This window comes from Schistocerca piceifrons, chromosome 3 (assembly GCF_021461385.2).
Source record: "Schistocerca piceifrons isolate TAMUIC-IGC-003096 chromosome 3, iqSchPice1.1, whole genome shotgun sequence".
In the NCBI taxonomy this organism is placed as follows: Eukaryota; Metazoa; Arthropoda; class Insecta; order Orthoptera; family Acrididae; genus Schistocerca; species Schistocerca piceifrons.
Window position 1 is genome coordinate 172,932,659 of NC_060140.1, and position 20,843 is coordinate 172,953,501.

The 20,843-nt window shown below is 45.2% G+C and overlaps 1 protein-coding gene across 1 annotated transcript in view; it reads left to right on the forward strand.

The window, feature by feature from the left end:
- LOC124788491 overlaps positions 1-20,843 on the forward strand; it is a 540,210-nt gene that overhangs the window by 317,762 nt on the left and 201,605 nt on the right. The window lies entirely within an intron of this gene.

Genomic DNA, 20,843 nt, shown 5'->3' on the forward strand with positions numbered 1-20,843 from the left:
TTGTATTGTCACCAGCATCATACGTATGGGACGGTAATTCCATAGTCGGCTGCAGCTGGTCTTCCACCAATTATGCGATACGAGACGGAATGATGCAGGGAATCCATTACCTGTTCTCGTATAGACGGCGCAGACGAGGAGTTACGATGTGATTGGTGCACAATAAGCTGGTCCTCCCTTGTGGAGCTTTAAACGTGGTCAACTGGAACCTTCACTATACGTATGCTTGCCCTCATGTTCCCATCCACTCCAACATCTGGCCACTGTCACATCCAAATGATCCACAAATATGAATATTCCCCAATTAGATTAGCAGAATGGAGGCGCACAATAAGGGCATTTTCAAACTCTGCCAGGTACCGACAACGATGTCTGAGACGTGTACGCGGTATATCCGTATCCTTCGTACAACATCTGGCACTGATCACTCTCCTTACCCTGAGGTGACAAAAGTTCAGGGACCTCCTAATATCGCACCGGTGTTCCTTTTGCCAGCCGTAGTGCAGCAGCTCGCCATGGCATAGACTTAACAATTCGTTGGAAGCTCCAACAGAAATATTGAGCCATGCTGCCTCCATAGCCCTCCATAATTGCGAAAGTGATGTCGGTGCAAGATTTTGAGCAGGAACTGACTTGTCGATTATGTCCCATAAACTTTAGATGAGATACTTGTCGGACGATCTCGGCAACCAAATTATTCGCTCGAACTGTCCAGAACGTTCCTCAAACCAATCGCGAGGATTCGTGGCCCTGTAATGTAATTGGGAACGTGAAGTCCGTCAGTGGCTGCAGATGGTCTCCAAGTAGCCGAACATAACCATTTCCAGTCAATGATCGGTTCAGTTGGACCAGAGGACCTAGTCCATTCCAAGTAAACACAGTCCAAACCACCAGCCTGCATAGTCCCTTGTTGACAACTTCGGCTCATGGCTTCGTGGGGTTGCGTGGCTCTCGAACCCTACCATCACCTCCTATCAACTGAAACTGGCTCATCTGACCACGCCACGGTCTCCAGTCGTCTAGGATCCAACCGATATGGTCACGAACCCAGGAGAGTGGCTGCAGGCGACGTCGCGTTGTTAACAAAGGTATTTGCTTCGGTCGTCTGCTGCCATAGCCCGTTGCCGCCGATTGTCCGCCCCTGGTAGCTGAGTGGCAGTCGGCCTTTAGCCGCGGAGCAGCTCGGACTTGTTTACGTCCTGGCTGCGAACGTTCGCGGAAAAAGCGGTGTTTACACCGTCGTCACTCGCGTGTGTTACTGTTTGAATCGAACGCAATGGCACACAATTTCCGAAAAACCACGATACAGTTCACGTTCTGTGACGAGTATGCAAGACCGAAGGCTTTCGAAATCGAACGTTTCTTGAGGGACGAAGTGCATCTTAATTACACGGAGATTATTGGAATTCATTTATCAATCGTGAGCAGTACTCTTTGCGTAAAGATGATTGACGACGCAGCATGCGATAGGATCATTGAAGCCGCCAAACGAGGATTCCAGTTTCGACACTCCCGACACTCCGACGGTCACATTGGCAAAGTTTTAGTCGCTCATTCGGGCCTGGGCGTGCGTGCGTACGATTCGAGTCTTCGAGCTGCCTTTCGAGGTACCCGAATCATTGTTCACTGAATGACTCCAGCCAATTGGCAGAATTATTAGTCATACGGCCGAACGTTGGGCAAGTTTTAGCAAGTATCCAGTGCTCAATGGTGTCCGAAACATGTGCCATCGTACATAAACATCTGCGGCTGTAGAGCTATTGTCATCTATGATGGACAGCCCCGGACATGCTCCAGGTGTGGTGGTGAAGGACGTCTTCGATCTGCGTGTATGCAGAGGAGGCTCGTGCAACTCCCCAGCGGAGACTTCCAGAATCCGACTACACCAACGTCACTGCCGATGACTTACTTGACGGCGCTTCGCGGGGAGGTGTCGCCGAGGTCGGAACGCCCTATCGAACCGACGCCGCAGTTGATTGAGGCGCCTTCGGACCCCACTGAAGAAGGAATGGCTCCGACCAACCTCGAATCCCAGGCACTACAGGTGGTGCAGAAAGAGGATGACAGCATCACAATAGGCATGGAAGCTGAAGTGAAACGGCCCCAGGGCGTTGTGGCGGCGGCGAGAACGCAGGAGATGCAAGATTCGCCAACACCAGAGGCCGAGGTTAGGTCCCGCAAACAACGCTCGCCAAAGCGCCGCAAGAAGCGCCGACTAAACTCTGCGGAGACATTCCCTTCTCTTCTTGGGAGTCTAGATGAGTCTAATACTATGGACCTGTCTGACTTGGAACCACAAGCTTCGGATGTTGCAGACCATATGAATTCGGACAGTGAAAAGATGTCATGTCGTTCAGACGACGCATCCGCTCAGGGGCCTGATACCCCTTCTGCGGCGGAGTCTAAAGCTGCGAAAGAACAACAGATGTCACACATCAATGCAGCACAGGAAAATTTAGAGCACCCCAATGCAGCAGCTGGTATGAGCAGGTCGACGAAATCACCGATGCGGACCATTATATTGGTGGGGACTCGCATCCGTCCGCATCTCAAGAAACCTAATGCCGCAGGGACACGTCCGTCGGGCGACCCTCTGCGGATGTGCAAAGGGACTATCGATACGGTGAAACTTTGTCATTTTAACATCATGTGGAGATGACAGCTACTCGATCCCAGGCTTACAGAATAGGGACAGTGAATGTAAATACCATTAGATCGCTCGTGAAACAGCAGTTGTTTAGGGACATGATATACGCATCGGATGTGGATATACTGATGGTGCAGGAAATTTACATTCCTGAGTTCCAGGAAGTACATGGATACATCTCCTACACTTCGCCGTACTCGAACAACGACAGTGGAACGGCGATATTGGTCCGGGACGGGATTCCGGTTCGCAACCTGGCTTATCTGCCTTCGGCACGAGGACTGGCGATAACTGTTAATGGAATTCGCATTCTCAATGTTTACGCCCCTTCCGGCACAGACAACAGACGGGCGCGTGCGCGATATTATTCGGAAGAGATTGTGCCCTTATTTACCGGCAGATTCGATCATTTCATTATAGGTGGTGACTTCAATTGTGTTTTAGCCCAAAAATGCCAGACTCCACATTACAATACCTGTCGTGAATTGCATGTGCTATGCCGGGATCTGGAGTTAAGCGACACCTGGGACTTGATGCATAGGAACCGTGAGGGATATACTTTTTTTACCAGTCACTCGGCGAGCAGACTCGATCGAATATATGTTTCGGTTGGCCTACAGGATAAGGTGGTCGACGCGGAACGATGGCCTGCGGCATTTACTGATCATCTGGCTTACATTTGTACCATATCACTCCCTAGGCAAAGTGTGTGGAGAATCCGCGGGACATGGAAGCTCAATTCGTCACTTTTGGCGGACCTCGAATGTCGTCAGAGAGTCTAGGAGGTATGGGCCACATGTCAACGCCGTCTACCAACATATACCTCCGTGCTTCGATGGTGGATCGAGTGTACTAAGCCGGCAAAAAGAAGAGCTCTAATACAGTATGGTCGGGATAAGACGAGATGGCAAAGAGACACTCTTGATTATTATTACACCATGCTTCGTGAGCTGTCATTCCAGGTGCCGTCTGCAGAACATCGTCGTGTCAAGGCACAAATCCTATCGATCACGCGACGACGACTGGGTGGCATCCCAATGCGGGCAAGATGTCTCGACTCCATCACTGCGGAACGTACCTCGATGCACCATGTGTCGCGGGAATATAAACGTTACCGCCAGGCATTGGTAACAGTGCTCCACGGTTTAGATGGCCGTCAACTGACAACACAACAGGACATTGCAAATGAATTTTTAGAGCATTTCCGCCACCTCTATGCCTGTAGACCGACGGACCGTCGGGTGGGGGAAGAGATACTGGAACTTCTGCAAACGGCACTGACAGAGACGGATAAGGCAGCGCTTATGAAGCCACTCACAGAAGACGATATAAAGGTGGCACTCACAAAAGGAGCGGCCCATAAGTCACCAGGGCCAGATGGGATTACGCTAGAGTTTTATTGAGAATTCGTGGACATGATGATGCCACAGTTGGTGTCGATGTACAGTGAGGCGATGCGTCCGGACATGCGCCTACCGTCGGATTTTGTGACGGGCTTTCTTCTTCCCATCCCGAAGATGGCGGGGAGTCGCAGTGTTAATCAATATCGGCCTCTCACTATGCTAAACACCGACTATATAATCTCTGCACGACTACTAGCGTCTCATCTCAAGCTGGCGATATCCAGGACAATATCCCCTGATCAGGCTTGCCTAGGGTTCAAATGGTTCAAATGGCTCTGAGCACTATGGGACTCAACTGCTGTGGTCATAAGTCCCCTAGAACTTAGAACTACTTAAACCTAACTAACCTAAGGACATCACACACATCCATGCCCGAGGCAGGATTCGAACCTGCGACCGTAGCGGTCGTGCGGTTCCAGACTGTAGCGCCTTTAACCGCTCGGCCACTTCGGCCGGTGCTTGCCTAGGGGTGCGAAGCAACGTCTCCTCGGCGTTAAGTGAATACCGTGACGTTATCGCCCTTGCGGAAACGTGTAAAATGCGAGCAGCGATGATATCTGTGGACTTCGATCGTGAGTTCGACATGATAAACCATGACTTCTTGGCGTCAGTCATGAGCCGAATGGCGATTCCACCTGTTTTCATCTCCATCGTTATGAGGCTAATACGAGGTGCTACATCGAAGGTGATTGTAAACGGTCGGGAAGCGGTCTCGATTCCTATTAACAGCTCAGTCCGACAAGGGTGTCCTTTCTCCATGATGCTGTTTGCGATAGCGCTTGAGCCGCTGATGTGTGATGTGAGGCGCTCACTTACTGGGATAGCGCTTAATGAGAACTCTTTCGTTTGTCGCGCATATGCGGACGACCTGATCCTTCTTGTCAGATCAGGACATGAAGTGCGTCAAGCTGTTGCACCTATAGACTCTTACGGGACGGTGGCAGGCAGTGTCGTTAACATGACGAAATCCAAAATTATGCACATTGGACGGGGTCTGGACGACGTACCGGGACCGTTTCAGACGGTGGAATCGCTTTACCCGTTCTCTACGGCGGTCAGTGGCGGTGAGTTCTCGGCGGCTTCTGCAGAATGTTCGTCTGACGATACGCAACAACTCACTGAGATCCTTTGACATGATCCAACGTGTGGCATACACCAACGTTCACGTAGCGTCACGATTGCCCCATTTAGCGCAGATCCTACCAATACCGAAGGGTATTGCAGACCGCCTCATGGCTGCCTTTGGTTACTACGTTAGTACTGGGATGTTATTTAAGATCAAATATGACACGTTAACGCTACTGTTCCGGAACGGTGGCCTCAACCTCACAAACGTGCGAAACACTGCTCTGGCGCTTTACACGCGAGCGATGATACGAAACTGGCAACAACGAAAGCATACAATAACGACAGCTCTGATAGAAGTACTTGTTCCGCCTTCGTACGAACCCCCTATTGCGGTAGGCAATATTTCGCCTTCTCTTGCACTCATTGCCTCATTTCTTGTTGATTACAGTTATGTTCGTCTGAAAGTACCTTCGACGAGAATACCCACGACTCGGGAGATCTATAGGTGCTTGATGGATCACCATGGCCGCAACATAGTGGAATTCAAATACCCGTCGAGAACGTGGAACCACATTTGGTGTGCAGTGCATACTCCATTACTGTCAACAGCAGCGAGATCGATGTGGTATATTCTTATAAACCGTAAACTTGTGACCAGGAGTCGATTACATACAATTCATATGGTCGATTCTCCTCTTTGCACAAAATGTGGACTGTTAGCAACGGAAGAACATGGTTTAGCGTGTGGCGCGGCGAGGGACGTCTGGATGCTGACGCGTCGAATACTGGCTTTCCTTCGGCGCACTAACTACACAGAAATCACATCGGATGTACTTTTTCTAACGGACAAGACCTTTTTTCCCAAACAAAAGACGTATGCGGTCAATTGGATCGCTGGACATGCGACGAAATATTTGTATTGTTTGTTTACTCTGCCTTCCTGTTGCAAAAAAAGAAAAGAGAATAAAAAAGAAAAAACAAAAATTTGCTGATAGATTCATATACTCACGGTCTGGGTTCGATACCTACTTGTGCCGGTAATTTTTGATAGGGAGAAGGAAAAAGTGGTAATCAAAACAAACAAAAAAGTGGTCAGCGCGACGGAATGTCATACCTAACGGCCCGAGTTCGATTCCCGGCTGGGTCGGAGATTTTTATCCGCTCAGGGACTGGGTGTTGTGTTGATCTTATCATCATCATTTCATTACCATCGACACGCAAGTTGCCGAAGTGGCGTCAAATCGTAAGACTTGCACCAGGCGAACGGTCTACCCGACGGGAGGCCCTACCCACACGGCATTTCTATTTACCGCCAAATTTCGCCGCACTTTCCAACCGAATACGTTACACCCTGTTGTGGTTGCCAGGAGAGCCAACATCGGCTTACTAGAGGAAGCCCAAAGGCACGCGTTTTAGCTCACGCAGGCTGGTGTAAGGTCTGGAACAGGACAAGGAAATTAGAATTTAGAAAAAAAACGGACGTAGCTGGTGGAATACTTAACTTTAATCCATTAATGGTGAACGTCGCTCTTGACGGTACATTATTCACAGTATCAATAGTAACTGGTAATGGCGCCTTGCAAGGTCGTAGCAAATGACGTAGCTGAAGGCTATGCTAACTATCGTCTCGGCAAATGAGAGCGTATATGGTCAGTGAACCATCGCTAGCAAAGTCGGTTGTACAATTGGGCGAGTGCTAGGAAGTCTCTCTAGACCTGCCGTGTGGCGGCGCTCGGTCTGCAATCAGTGATAGTGGCGACACGCGGATCCGACGTATGCTAACGGACCGCGGCCGATTTAAAGGCTACCACCTAGCAAGTGAGGTGTCTGGCGGTGACACCACACATCCCACATCGATTTTTGCTGTTATTTCACGAAGTTCTGCTTGTCTGTTAAGACTGACAACTCTACGCAAACGCCGCTGCTGATGGTCGTTAAGTGAAGGCCGTCAATCACTGCGTTGTCCACACACACACTATTGACAGTGTCGATTCCGGAATATTGAATTCCCTAACGTTTTTCGAAATGGTATGTCCCGTGCGTCTAGCTCCAACTACTGTTCAAAGTCTGTTTATTACATTTGTGAGGCCATAATCACTGCAGGGACTACCCTAGCCCAATGCTGCGGTTGTTTAATAGCTTAATTTTAACAGAAATCAGCTGAGTACAAATTACAGCTACACTAATGCAGTACCCTTTTATATCTTGTTTACGCAATAGTACTGCCATCTATATATGGGCATATCGCTGTCCTACGACTTTTATCATCTCAATGTACGCCCTACCAGGCCTGGTAACAACGCTAATGCACTCTGGTTGTACCTGTCACGGAGAAATGTGACTCTACAGATTTACATAACCGGTGAAGACGTGTATGTGTATGAAGTTAAATTGACATCTGATCTTGTACTGCTTCACTTTTGCTGTCAGGCAATGTAAATATAAGAAATAATAAAGTTCTGCTGTGGAACTGCTGTTTCTAGAAAACTGCCGTATCACCTAGGGTACCTGTCATAGATATCTCGTTCTAAAAAGTATTGCGGATGATTATGAGAAATGAATGGAGACTTAATATTGCGATTAAAACTTTTTACGCAGCGTAGCTGCCTGGCGTACACGACATAGACTGAAAATATGGCACAGAATATGCAAGATCTGGCGTACATGTAACCGAGCCGTGGCGCAGGTAAAATGCGAACTTCATGGTTGTGGCGAGAAAACTGGCGGTGTCGAGGGGGTAGGCGGGGTGTCACGTTGTGGATATGTGTGGCTGCCTGGGGACTCATCAGCGCCACCGCAGCCCTGCTCTCCTGCTCTGCTGCTTACCCACAGCAGAAGAGACCCCTCTCCCACAGGGAGGCCATCTGCGTTCCTTTCTGCTGCACTCGCTGTCTGGCACTCTCCAATATGGGTGTCCGGAAGGCGCTTATAAAATACAGAAACGTGTAAAATGTTTGGTGAAAGGCACAATAAAACAGAGAAAACAGGAGATACGGACAAAACACCGCCTTTCTATATCAGTGCTCTCTTTGGCAAATAATGCACTTTTGCCTGCACTTATAAAGCTATTGGAATTACCAGTGAGAAAACCTTTAGAAACAGATCGAAGCATTGCCTTAAGAAAAACATAAGGGGTGAGATGATTATACGTGTTTCAGCATTTTTGGAAATTTAACCTTATGGGGGTGAAATAGTGCGTGAAATTTTACTTTAAATATATCATTATTAAAGAATTACTAAATCAATTCTCCCAATCCATCTGTGACATGAATCAGCAAACCTGTCTTTCATAGTATTAGGTGAAAACAGTCTTGATTGCAAATTTAGTTGTTTTATTTATCACCTACGCGTTTCGCCTTATTTAGGCATCTTCAGGCTGTTCTTAATTTGCTATTTCTTACGACGATCCTTTAGACAGTGTATCTAAAGGGCGTCGTCGAGTACATGAGGCCAAAATCGCCTTCATTAACCTCAGTAAATACTTTCTAGATGGGCGTAACTCCAAGACCTACATAACGCGTACACAGGAGCAAATAATAGAAGAAGATGGGGCTTAAGTAGTTAGCATAATGCACCACAGCGTCGTATCAAACCACGACGCTGTGGTACAGTATGCTATCTGCTTAAGCCCCATCTTATTCTATTACTTGCTCCTGTGAACGTGTACGCGTTATGCAGGTTTTCTTAATAAAATTTTTGTTATATGAAAAAATCTTTAAAGGTAAATTTGTGACAAAAGGTATTTGATGACCCGGTTAGATATAAAGAAATATGTGTTAGTGGATGAAAGATTGTATGGAAATGTCACCACAAAACTCAAAATGCGTGATTAAAAAAAAAAGCCTTGGCCTCCGGCTATCAGAATCGCTTTTTGGTCAAAGTACATTCGGAAAAGATCATGAAATCAATTAGCGTGAAACATTTATAAAGTGTTGCAGTTTTCGAAGACGTAAAAATTATATCAAACGAAAACAAAAAATCTGTGCAGACCGTACAGTCTGCAGGAACAAAGCCACCTGGCACTAAGCTAGCCTTTGTATGTTCTTGCAGAATCTTACACCACGTTCTGAGCTGTATGAGGTGTCTCCAACAGAATGACCGTCTCGATGTCAACCAACGTGGACTCAGAAAACAATCGGTCATGCGAAATTCTCATACTGAAGTCGGCAGCATTTCTGGACTTCCGAAAAGCATTTGACTCAGTACTACCAGAACAGTTGTTGACGAAAGTACGACCATACGGTCCAGCAGACGAAGTTTGTGACTGGATTGAGGATTTATAACTAGGAAGGACGTACCATGTATATTGGGTGAAGGAAGTTCAGGTGCGTACCAAGGAAATGTGTTGTACATAATTGTAAACAGTATTTATTTATATTAACAGTAGATGATGAAGGTATCTATGAAGGAGCACTATCTGGAAAATACGCATTAATATCCAGTGACGTATTGCTAAGATGTGAATCTAGTACCTTGCCTTAGATGTACAGGAATGTAAAATTTGTATACCTCATAAATATCAAAACGTTGTACCATACTGCCACAATGTCAATGAATCGCAATTGGAACCAGTCAGCTCATGCAAGTACTGGAGTGAAACAATTTGTACAGCCATGAAACACAACGACCACATAGGCTCGTTGTAGCTAATGCAGGTGTCAGAGTTCGGCTCATTGACAGGATACTGGGAAAATGCAGTCATCCTACAAAGGAGATTGTTAACAAAACAATCGTGAGACACATCCTACAATATTGATCAGATGTGGGGCACACCTAAGAAACAGGAGTGGTGGGGGATGTTGAACGTACAAAGAATGGTCACAGTCTTATTTGAATCATGTCATGGAGATTCTGAAAAACTGATGAACTGGCACTCGCTTGCAGATAGACGCAAATTTCACAGCCTACTTACAAAGTTTCAAGAACCAGATGTAAGTGACAAATGTAGGATTACACAAGTCCCTACGTATCACTCCTGTAGGGACCACGAAGACAAAGTTAGACTAATATCAGCGTACACAGCGGCGTTTAAGTAGGCATGTAGATGTACATGTAGATAAAATATTTATCCATTTTGGATGTGGAACATTGCGATATCATCGGATGGTAGATATTTATTGCTTGTTTGCAGCCTTGTGGGCGTCGTGTTGCTGTGGTAAGATGTAAAAACGAAACGTGTAAGCACTAAATATGGCAATAATTATTCACATTTTGACATCGATTTAGTGGCATTACTTACAGTTATTAGTGTCTGTTGTTCCTGGTTCACACTTGATTCTGGAAAACGTAACGTCCGTTTTCGGTAGTGTTAATTATACTTCACAAATTTAGCCACTAGCGTTACAAAATGTAAATAAACGAAGGAGCTTGACTAACGTTATGTTCAAAGAGTTTATGTTCGGGCAGAGAGCTTCTTTGTTCAGAACTTGTACTACACATTGGCGACAGCAACTATATATCTATTTATATTATATTCAAAGTTGCGAAATTAATGTGTGTTTACATAGAAGAATTGACATGTACTATTCACAAAATCTGTTAAACAATGAGTTTGGATCATATTCCATCTACAATTTAGTACTGAAATTACGTTTTATTTATATTATGTTTAATAGACTTTGTTGATTGCTTATCTTACTTATCTTAGAGCTCCCGATGGAGGTTTTTTTTTAAAGTTATGTTGGCGCACACACAATTGCCCCCACCCCTCCCAGCTCGGCCACTCAACTTTAATAATAAGAATTAAAAAACACTTTGCACTGTAAGTGTTAAACAAAAAAACTATCTGCACCAACACAAACTCTTTGAACATAACTTTAGTCACAGTTTCGTTTTGCAAACCACATGGAAGTTTCTACCTGTGGCTAAGTTTGTGAAGTGCTACAAAATCAATGTCACTGGAAAACAAACGTTACGTTTTCCAGAGTAATATGTGCACCAGGAACAAACCAAAAGATGCTAATAACACAAATAATGCCAGTAAATCGATCTCATAATGTGAATAATTGGTGCTACATTCAGTGCTTACAAGTTTCGGTTTTGCATCTTGATACTGAGATGCAACCCTCGAAACGCTGCAAACATGCAATAAATATGTACCATCTGATGATGAATCGCCAGGCTATTCGAAACCACTAATGGCAAATAAAAAGGGAAGAATAAAAATAGCGACTGGTTGCAGTAATTTTTGGACACCTGTGTGTGTAGATTCTTCCCACGCTTCGTATGCGACTGGAACAGGAGAATCCATATACATCGTGCAATAAGAAGTACCCTCTACCATGCATTTAACAGTGGTTTGTAGAGTGTGGATGTAGATGTAGATATAAACTGCGGACAGTACTATGACAGGGATGACTTCCTACTCTAGTCGAGATCGAAATGATAGCGCCAAAATCTAGATATTCGGAATTACAACCTACGTGTATAAAGATAATTACTCCTTTATGGAAAGTAGTTAACAGGAAGTGTATCTAGGGAAGCGTCCACCGCAAGGAACCATTCTTAGCTCCTTGTAGATAATTCTATTGCGCACATGAAATCCTAAAGACATCCTTTAGTTTAACTAGCCTGTAGCATTGTTCAGTATGATGGCGTTGTGGCGTTGCTTACTCGTATGTGCTTCATCTCAGAGTTGGTTGTTGGTTGGTTGGTTGTTTTTGGGGGGAAGGAGACCAGACAGCGAGGTCATCGGTCTCATCGGATTAGGGAAGGAAGTCGGCCGTGCCCTTTGAAAGGAACCATCCCGGCATTTGCCTGGAGCGATTTAGGGAAATCACGGAAAACCTAAATCAGGATGGCCGGACGCGGGATTGAACCGTCGTCCCTCCGAATGCGAGTCCAGTGTGCTAACCACTGCGCCACCTCGCTCGGTCATCTCAGAGTTGAATTTAATGTAACGCGTAATGCAAACTAAAACAGAATGTGCAAAGGTTCCGATACTACATTTATTTTATTGGGAGTTAAATTATAAGTTAAAATAAATAGACCTTGCCTGCAGATTTTCTTTGCGTGCCAAAGCTGAGAGTGAATGGAAATTTCTTAACATTGTTGCCTCTGTACAGGAGTGGTTTTGGGTCACTTTTGACGGTTAGAGAAGCTTAGCGGTCCTCACTTCATGTTCTTTACTTTGACTGATTCCGATTTACCACTGACAGTTTTAAGAATAGCTGAACTGTCACTCAGCTACGTGTTCTATAATTGTTTCCACAGTATCCTACAAATATACAAGCTGATGATGCTTCCCCCCTCGTGATTTAGTTTGTAAGACGTGATAGCTCCTAACTGCAAATAACACATAAGGATTCAGTGGTAAAATGTTCAGCAAATGTCCATTTAATCCAGTCCTAAGGAGACTGTTTGTATCCTTGACTAATACGTCACAGATATTTTCTGCTAGACAGCATCTATCTCTAACGAAAACTGAGACCACTGATAGGACTCACAAGCACACTTGTGACACATAAAAAATAAATACATATAAGTGAGACACAGAAACAGATAAAATATTCACAAGTATTATTTGCGTAAGTATTACTATAACAATAAATAACTATAGGTGACCGTTTGCTAATAAAGGTGCCAATGAATGTGGGAAAGCAGTACAACTTTGTTACACCAAAACGTCTTTCATCAAGCTAGTAAACTTGATGGGTATTGGCTTATTAATGTTAACAACTTAGGGTATGTTAGTATTCAGAATGTCCTTGGTGAGAAATTTTAATTACTAAACAGTGCAACCAACCAACAAATAAATGATTCCTGATTCTAATGAAGTTAACGTTAGCACTAAGGAGTGAGTGATGACCTAGCTTGAAATGATGCAGTTGTTAACAGTATCGGTTTCACGTCGTCGTTAACTGATTAGAAATATCTCTACGACTTCAAGAGCTCTCTCTGTAATAACGTGTGCTCACAGTATCAGTATGGCAAAATTGTTCAATATTTATCCCCAATGTGTTCAAAAAAATATCGTTAGTTCATTTATAGCTTTGATATTACCACAAATTAACAAAGTAATAACAACTAGTGTCCTCAGCATAGCTGTTATATCAGCACACTTTGTTACGGATCAGTTTCGTAAATTTCTGACCTCGAAAAAGCGGAATTTTCATATGAGGTGTTATTGAAGGAGAATTATTTAAATGTAAATCGTATATTGACTTCAACCTATGTATCACTCTGTATCACTCTTAAATAGTATTTGTCCATAGGAGTTTGTTTGTATTGATGCCCAGCATCAATGAAATATCGGTCGCCGTCGTGATTGCAGATATGTTCATTCTGCAACTTCAAAGTAATTAGTGGGCAAATAAATCTGTCACTCTTGAATTGAACTCTTCAATTTTCATACGAATGACTTTTCACAGCATAGCATCCATGAGTCACTCAGTCGATCTTCTTTCATGGTGTTTCGTAGGAATACTATAATTCTCCAGAGCACTGAAAAGCACCGCTCAGCTTCTGCTGTCGAGATTTGCAGCGTAATTAGCAGTTTAAAAGCTTTAATCGTCTCTTCGAATGTGCCACAAAGCTCATCTTCTAGAATCAGCGAAAGAAATGGTACTATGGTCTGAAACGAAAGTACATGAAATGTCACAACGACATATGAATTATGTGCTTTGTCTTTAATTTCTATAAAAAACCAACACTCACCAGAAATTAGATTCACAACGTAGACAAACATTCTTGAGGAACATAAAAAGAGAGACGCTTTGGAAGCGTGCGATGCCATATATATCACAAATTTTCCATACAAATATCTTGAAGTTACAGACACATATACATTTATGGAAAGAAGAAAGTTGAAGGGTGAGCTTCAAGTCTTCTATGATAGGCCTGAGTTGAGAGCAGTTTCTGGCCCAGTACCGTTTCTTTCGCTGATTCTAGAAGATGAGCTTTGTGACACATTCGAAGAGACGGCTAAAGTTTTTAAACTGCTAATTACGATGGAAATCTCGACAGCAGATGCTGAGCGGTGCTTTTCAGTGCTCTGGAGAATTATAGTATTCCTACAAAACACCATGAAAGAAGATCGACAGAGTGCCTCATGGATGTTATGCTGTGAAAAGTCATTCGTATGTAAAACTGAAGAGTTCAATCCAAGAGTGATAGATTTATTTGCCAACAAGAAGGAGCTACGAATGTATTCCCAATACCGTTCCTACTATTTACTTTGAAGCTGTCTTGCCAAAGTCAAGGAGTTGCTGCTTTTGCTGAGTACAACGCTTTTAGTTTAAATATTGGTGATTTGATTAAATTTGCTCCGCAAAATCCAGATTACAAGTTCGAATAGTTCATACATGCTCTGTTGTTTGCCGTACTGGCACTCATGTTGTAGCCGACACTTTTCTGCCAGTCGGCAGCGAACGTAAAACAAACGAGGAGTTTTCGCTGTCGAGGGTAGAAGAACGGAGTGGGGGACAAGCCACGCCTCCTCCCTGTCACAGGACTGGCAGCCTACGTCAGTATTCTGCGCTACTGAGAAGGCAGAGCTGACGTAATAATAGACACAGGGATCGCTGATTCCATCTCGTGTTGTGGGAGTCGTATTCGTACCCCGTGACAGAGCAAGATCGCTCTCTGCACTCATTTCAAAATAAGAATAGGAAACAACCAGCAAGCGCAACTCAGAACAAAGTGGAGCATACAAATCATTCGGTAACTGCTAGAACGCAATTGCTAGCTGAGGTTGGCAGTGTCGTTAACGTGGTAGTTCAGCCTCGATCTCCACCGGTATCTTTACGCAACCATATATCAAAACACTCCCTACTTACGACTGTCACATAAAAGTGTCCGCACATACGCTGTGAGCAGTGAAGAATTGTGCTGTTGATATGTGTGCGCGATCGTGCATTTGTATGTGTGCGAGAGAGATTTTCGGAGTTAGTGTTACATTTTATATCTCGTGCAGACATGCGAAAAAGGTAGCTAAAGCTCTGCCCCCCCCCCCCTTCCCCTTCCCCTCTTACTCTCTCGTATTTCACGTTCTCCGGAATACATCAGACTCTTACTGGGCATAAGAAGGGCGCTATTGTAATAGCAGTTTATTTCTATTTCCCTATACGTTTTGTTTGAAATTATGAACATATGAATTATTGACAAAATTCCGTAATACGTTCGATGCTACCAAATTAAGTTTTTTTGGCACCGCCAATGGAATGCCTCAGCGGCCGCCACTGGTCTAATGACAGTTTCCACATGCATATTACCCAATGTCTCAATATTGCTTTGACTAACAACACTCTGAAATAAACTACATTATCACATAAATTTCAAGATCGAAATTCGTTTCGTAATTTCCTTCGAATAAAAGAGGAGATCTTTTGGAACCTATTCACCATCACTGGAAAGGTATTTATTTACCAGGCAGATACAAACTTCAGTCAGTCCATAAACCCAGAGACAGGTAAATACATATCTTATGGGAAGTTTCATAACAATGAAACCTTTCACTGTGTAACTTGTATTTCCTTTCAGAGATATACTGGCAGTCCCGTTAAGATTTCTAGCCACTGGGGAAACATTCAAATTGTTGGCCTTTGCAACAAGAATTGTAGCAAATATATTATTTATAATATAGAACATCGAATTTTGAGGTAATACTAATACTAAATCAATAAGGAAGACCTAGAATCTTTCAGAAATCAAAAGGTAAAGAAAATATTAAGATGTAGCTGCGGACCTGTTACCTATCTCATCACTATTGCACGACTGTCGACGCCATCAACGGCGCTACTACTTCAAAAGATGAACAATGCCTCGGCATATGACGCACGCTTCCTAAGTACTGTATCTACAAATGTCATTATTTGATATTCAGTAAGCAAACTGTACCAAAAAGACGCCTATTTGATAGATCATCAGTGTTCCGTAACATTGGAAAAATATATGTTCGTAGCACAGAAGTTATAAAACTAAAAACATCAACTACAGGAAGCCTTTACGTACTGATATGTAGTCTGGGCTGTCATTCTATTATAACAAATCGTAGGTAAAATGACGCGTTTTCGAGAGATCCTCAATTTGCTGATGCTTTGAAACAGCTTACATCTATTTCACATTCTCTATGAGAAACGAAACCCAACAAATACGATGTTTAACGCCATAAAATATGGCGGGTCCTATGTAACTTGTGACGTAAGACGATGTCGCATTTAATTTTCCATGTTTCTCTGAAGGTGGCAAACATGTGACATTCAGATTTTTTATTTCAGGCACCTCAGTGTGGTGGAATGTAGAATTCCACGCTGTGACGCCACCAGCTCCTCATCCACACCCGTTTTCACGTCCCATGAGATGACGTCTTTACCGGAAGCGCCATGCATGTAGGGCGTAACCCACAAGTTCAGGGCATGTGATTTCATTCCTGTGTTAACTGAACTCCAGCCAGCTGAAGTGGCCGAGCGGCTCTGGGCGCTTCAGTCTGGAACCGCGCGACTGCTATGGTCGCAGGTTCGAATCCTACCTCGGGCATGGATGTGTGTGATGTCCTTGAGTTAGTTAGGTTTAACTAGTTCTAAGTTCTAGGGGACTAATGACCTCATAAGTTGAGTCCCATAGTGCTCAGAGCGCAGTTCCTTACAAAATAGCAAGCTACATAGCTCATTAACACATCAGCGTCCATTGATGACACATTAGGAGGGTAGCAAGTTACATATCTAGGATTCTGTCGGCCTTTATAGTTTACTTCTTCAGTTAGTCTTGCTCGGATGGTTAGGATGTGTGCATGCTGTGTGTGGTCACAGGAGGAGATGGCCGCAATTCGCAAACACCTGAATGCGCTTTCAGTTACGGTCGGTCAGCTTCACGCTGCTGCCTCGGGGTATAGTGGTGGCAGAGAATCTGGCGCATCGCATGGGGCACCACAGTTGTCGCTTGTTTTGCCCATGGGCTCTGCTTCCGAGGCACCTCCTAGTATATCCAACGCAGTAGATCCGCCCTCACTGCAGCGTGAGTGGTTGGTGGTGATGCGTACATGTTGCTTGAGGCTGAGGGCCAATGTGGAGATTGGCCACCTCAGCTCACCCATTTACCCTATGAGTGGATAAGTGGCCGCTCCTTCAGCAGGGTCCGAGCAGGCACACAAGGGGAGGGGCTTACAAGTCACGAGCAGCTCCAATGTTACGCATGTTATGGAGCTCCTTAAACAGGCAGCATTCATGGCTGGGAAGAAAGCCAATATGCACTTGGTATATCTGCTGGGGGGCGGGGTCGCTGGGGGGGGGGGGGGGGGGAGGGGGAAATTCGAGATGGCCTTGCCTGCGGCTGTACAGCGAGCAGGGCGCAGGGTACAGTCATCTCCAAGTTGTCGCTCATGTCGCTGATGTCGGCACCGACGACTCCTGTTGCATGGCTTCTGAGGCCATCCTCAAATCATATGGGCACTGGCGGGGGTGGTGGAGACTGCTAGCCTTGCGAGTGGGTTGTAGGCAGAGATCGCAATTTGCAGCATTGTTTCCAGAGTTGATCGGCCTTCTTTGGTTTGAAGCCGAGTGGAGGGTCTCAACCAATAGCTTCGTCGACTCTATGACAGTCTTGGCTACAGATTTCTAGATCTGCGTTATCATGTGAGGGTTTGTAGGACTCCTCTTGATAGGCTAGTGATGCACTGCACAAAGGAAGCAGTTACTCGGGTAGCAGAGTCTTGTAGTGAGCCCGTGAGGGTTTTTGAGGCTAGACAGTAGTGTGAAGGGTTCTGATGAACACTCACCAATCGATCGCCAGTAAGGGAAGTTAGACAGCATTCGGAATAAAGACACTTCAACTGTCAAAATTTCATCAGTAATCTGTCTTAATAAAGCTCCTGAATTTATTGCCCTTCAGGGAAGTTCTCGCGCTCAGATTATTCCTGGGATCAAGAGCTGGCTGAAACCTAAGGTGGAAAGCTCTAAGATATTTAGCGAATCACGGAACGAATATCGTAAAGACAGATTAGAGTCCATATGAGGGAGAGTGTTCAGTGCAGTTGACGAAAATATTGTCTCTATTGAGGTCGATGTTGAGTGCGAGAGTGAAGTTATCTGGTGACGTATAACACATGCAGGTGAAACCAAGTTAACCGTTGGATGTGTTTACCGGCCACCTGATTCCACTGTGGCAGTTCTAGAGCCATTCAATAAAAGTATTCAGATCATGCAACAATTGGAGACAACTTCAACCTATTGAGTATAGACTGGTGGGATGTCTCTGGATCCATTGCGAGAGATACAAACAATTATGCGAAATACTTTTGAACACGTTTTCTGAAAACTGTCTTGAGCAGCTAGCTCGGCAGTTTACACACAATGGAAATATCTCAGACGTTGTAGCGACAAATAGGCCGGACGTTATCGACAATGTCAGAAACGGGGAATAGCGATTATGATGTCATTATAGCAATTATTATTACGAATGTTAATAAATCAGTCAAGAAGGCTAGGAAAGTATTTCTGCTAGACGGAGCAGATAAGCAGCTGTTAGTATGTTACTTAGACAGTGAACTGACATCTCTTTGTACCAGAAAAGATGGCTGTAGAGGAATTATGAGCAAAATTTAAGCAGGTTGTACGTCGTAAGTGTATAAAGGATGGAAAAGATCTACCGTGTTTTAATAACGAAATTCGAAAGATGCTGAGGAAGCAGAGCCTGTTGCACCCTCAGTTCAAAAGAGAAAGCACAAATGACGACAAGCGAAGATTAGTAGAGATTCGTGCATGCAGTTGATATGAAGTAAATACAAACTAGCCGAAATAAGTATAAGAAATTAACTTGTTGTCAGAATATCCTAAGCTATGAGTACACAATGTGTGATACCAGAATTTGACAAGTGACTGCAGAAAAATTAGAAGAGTGATAAGTTAGTCAAAGCTAACTTAGTGTTTTAGCGTTGTGACCAGATAAATTTACTTTCATCCCTCCACAAATGTGAGTTCTTTGATTGTTCTCAGGGAAGGCTCTTCAAACTAGAGCATGTGAAATATGTTCACTTTACTACATAAATGAATAAAATACACTCCTGGAAATTGAAATAAGAACACCGTGAATTCATTGTCCCAGGAAGGGGAAACTTTATTGACACATTCCTGGGGTCAGACACATCACATGATCACACTGACAGAACCACAGGCACATAGGCACAGGCAACAGAGCATGCACAATGTCGGCACTAGTACAGTGTATATCCACCTTTCGCAGCAATGCAGGCTGCTATTCTCCCATGGAGACGGTCGTAGAGATGCTGGATGTAGTCCTGTGGAACGGCTTGCCATGCCATTTCCACCTGGCGCCTCAGTTGGACCAGCGTTCGTGCTGGACGTGCAGACCGCGTGAGACGACGCTTCATCCAGTCCCAAACATGCTCAATGGGGGACAGATCCGGAGATCTTGCTGGCCAGGGTAGTTGACTTACACCTTCTAGAGCACGTTGGGTGGCACGGGATACATGCGGACGTGCATTGTCCTGTTGGAACAGCAAGTTCCCTTGCCGGTCTAGGAATGGTAGAACGATGGGTTAACGATGGGTTCGATGACGGTTTGGATGTACCGTGCACTATTCAGTGTCCCCTCGACGATCACCAGTGGTGTACGGCCAGTGTAGGAGATCTCTCCCCACACCATGATGCCGGGTGTTGGCCCTGTGTGCCTCGGTCGTATGCAGTCCTGATTGTGGCGCTCACCTGCACGGCGCCAAACACGCATACGACCATCATTGGCACCAAGGCAGAAGCGACTCTCATCGCTGAAGACGACACGTCTCCATTCGTCCCTCCATTCACGCCTGTCGCGACACCACTGGAGGCGGGCTGCACGATGTTGGGGCGTGAGCGGAAGACGGCCTAACGGTGTGCGGGACCGTAGCCCAGCTTCATGGAGACGGTTGCGAATGGTCCTCGCCGATACCCCAGGAGCAACAGTGTCCCTAATTTGCTGGGAAGTGGCGGTGCGGTCCCCTACGGCACTGCGTAGGATACTACGGTCTTGGCGTACATCCGTGCGTCGCTGCGGTCCGGTCCCAGGTCGACGGGCACGTGCACCTTCCGCCGACCACTGGCGACAACATCGATGTACTGTGGAGACCTCACGCCCCACGTGTTGAGCAATTCGGCGGTACGTCCACCCGGCCTCCCGCATGCCCACTATACGCCCTCGCTCAAAGTCCGTCAACTGCACTTACGGTTCACGTCCACGCTGTCGCGGCATGCTACCAGTGTTAAAGACTGCGATGGAGCTCCGTATGCCACAGCAAACTGGCTGACACTGACGGCGGCGGTGCACAAATGCTGCGCAGCTAGCGCCATTCGACGGCCAACACCGCGGTTCCTGGTGTGTCCGCTGTGCCGTGCGTGTGATCATTGCTTGTACAGCCCTCTCGCAGTGTCCGGAACAAGTATGGTGGGTCTGACACACCGGTGTCAATGTGTTCTTTTTTCCATTTCCAGGAGTGTATTTAGGTAACTTTGACACACTTCTTTGCCGTAGGAGTACTGGATAAATTGCGATTATTAACTAGCAATGCATCACTTGATGCACAATTAACAAACTGTTCTGTTGAGTACAACATTCAACATTAAAAACACGATAAGTTCTTAGCTACTCGTTGGTCGTATACGAAGATGCTGACTGCTGAAGCTGAGGTCTGGAACTGGGCAGAGCTCTTGCGTCCTCGACACTACATTGACATCAGGGTGAGAACGCTGCTGTTGCTGAAAGGGAGGCGTAGTCTTCTGGAGCGCCTCCTGTACATC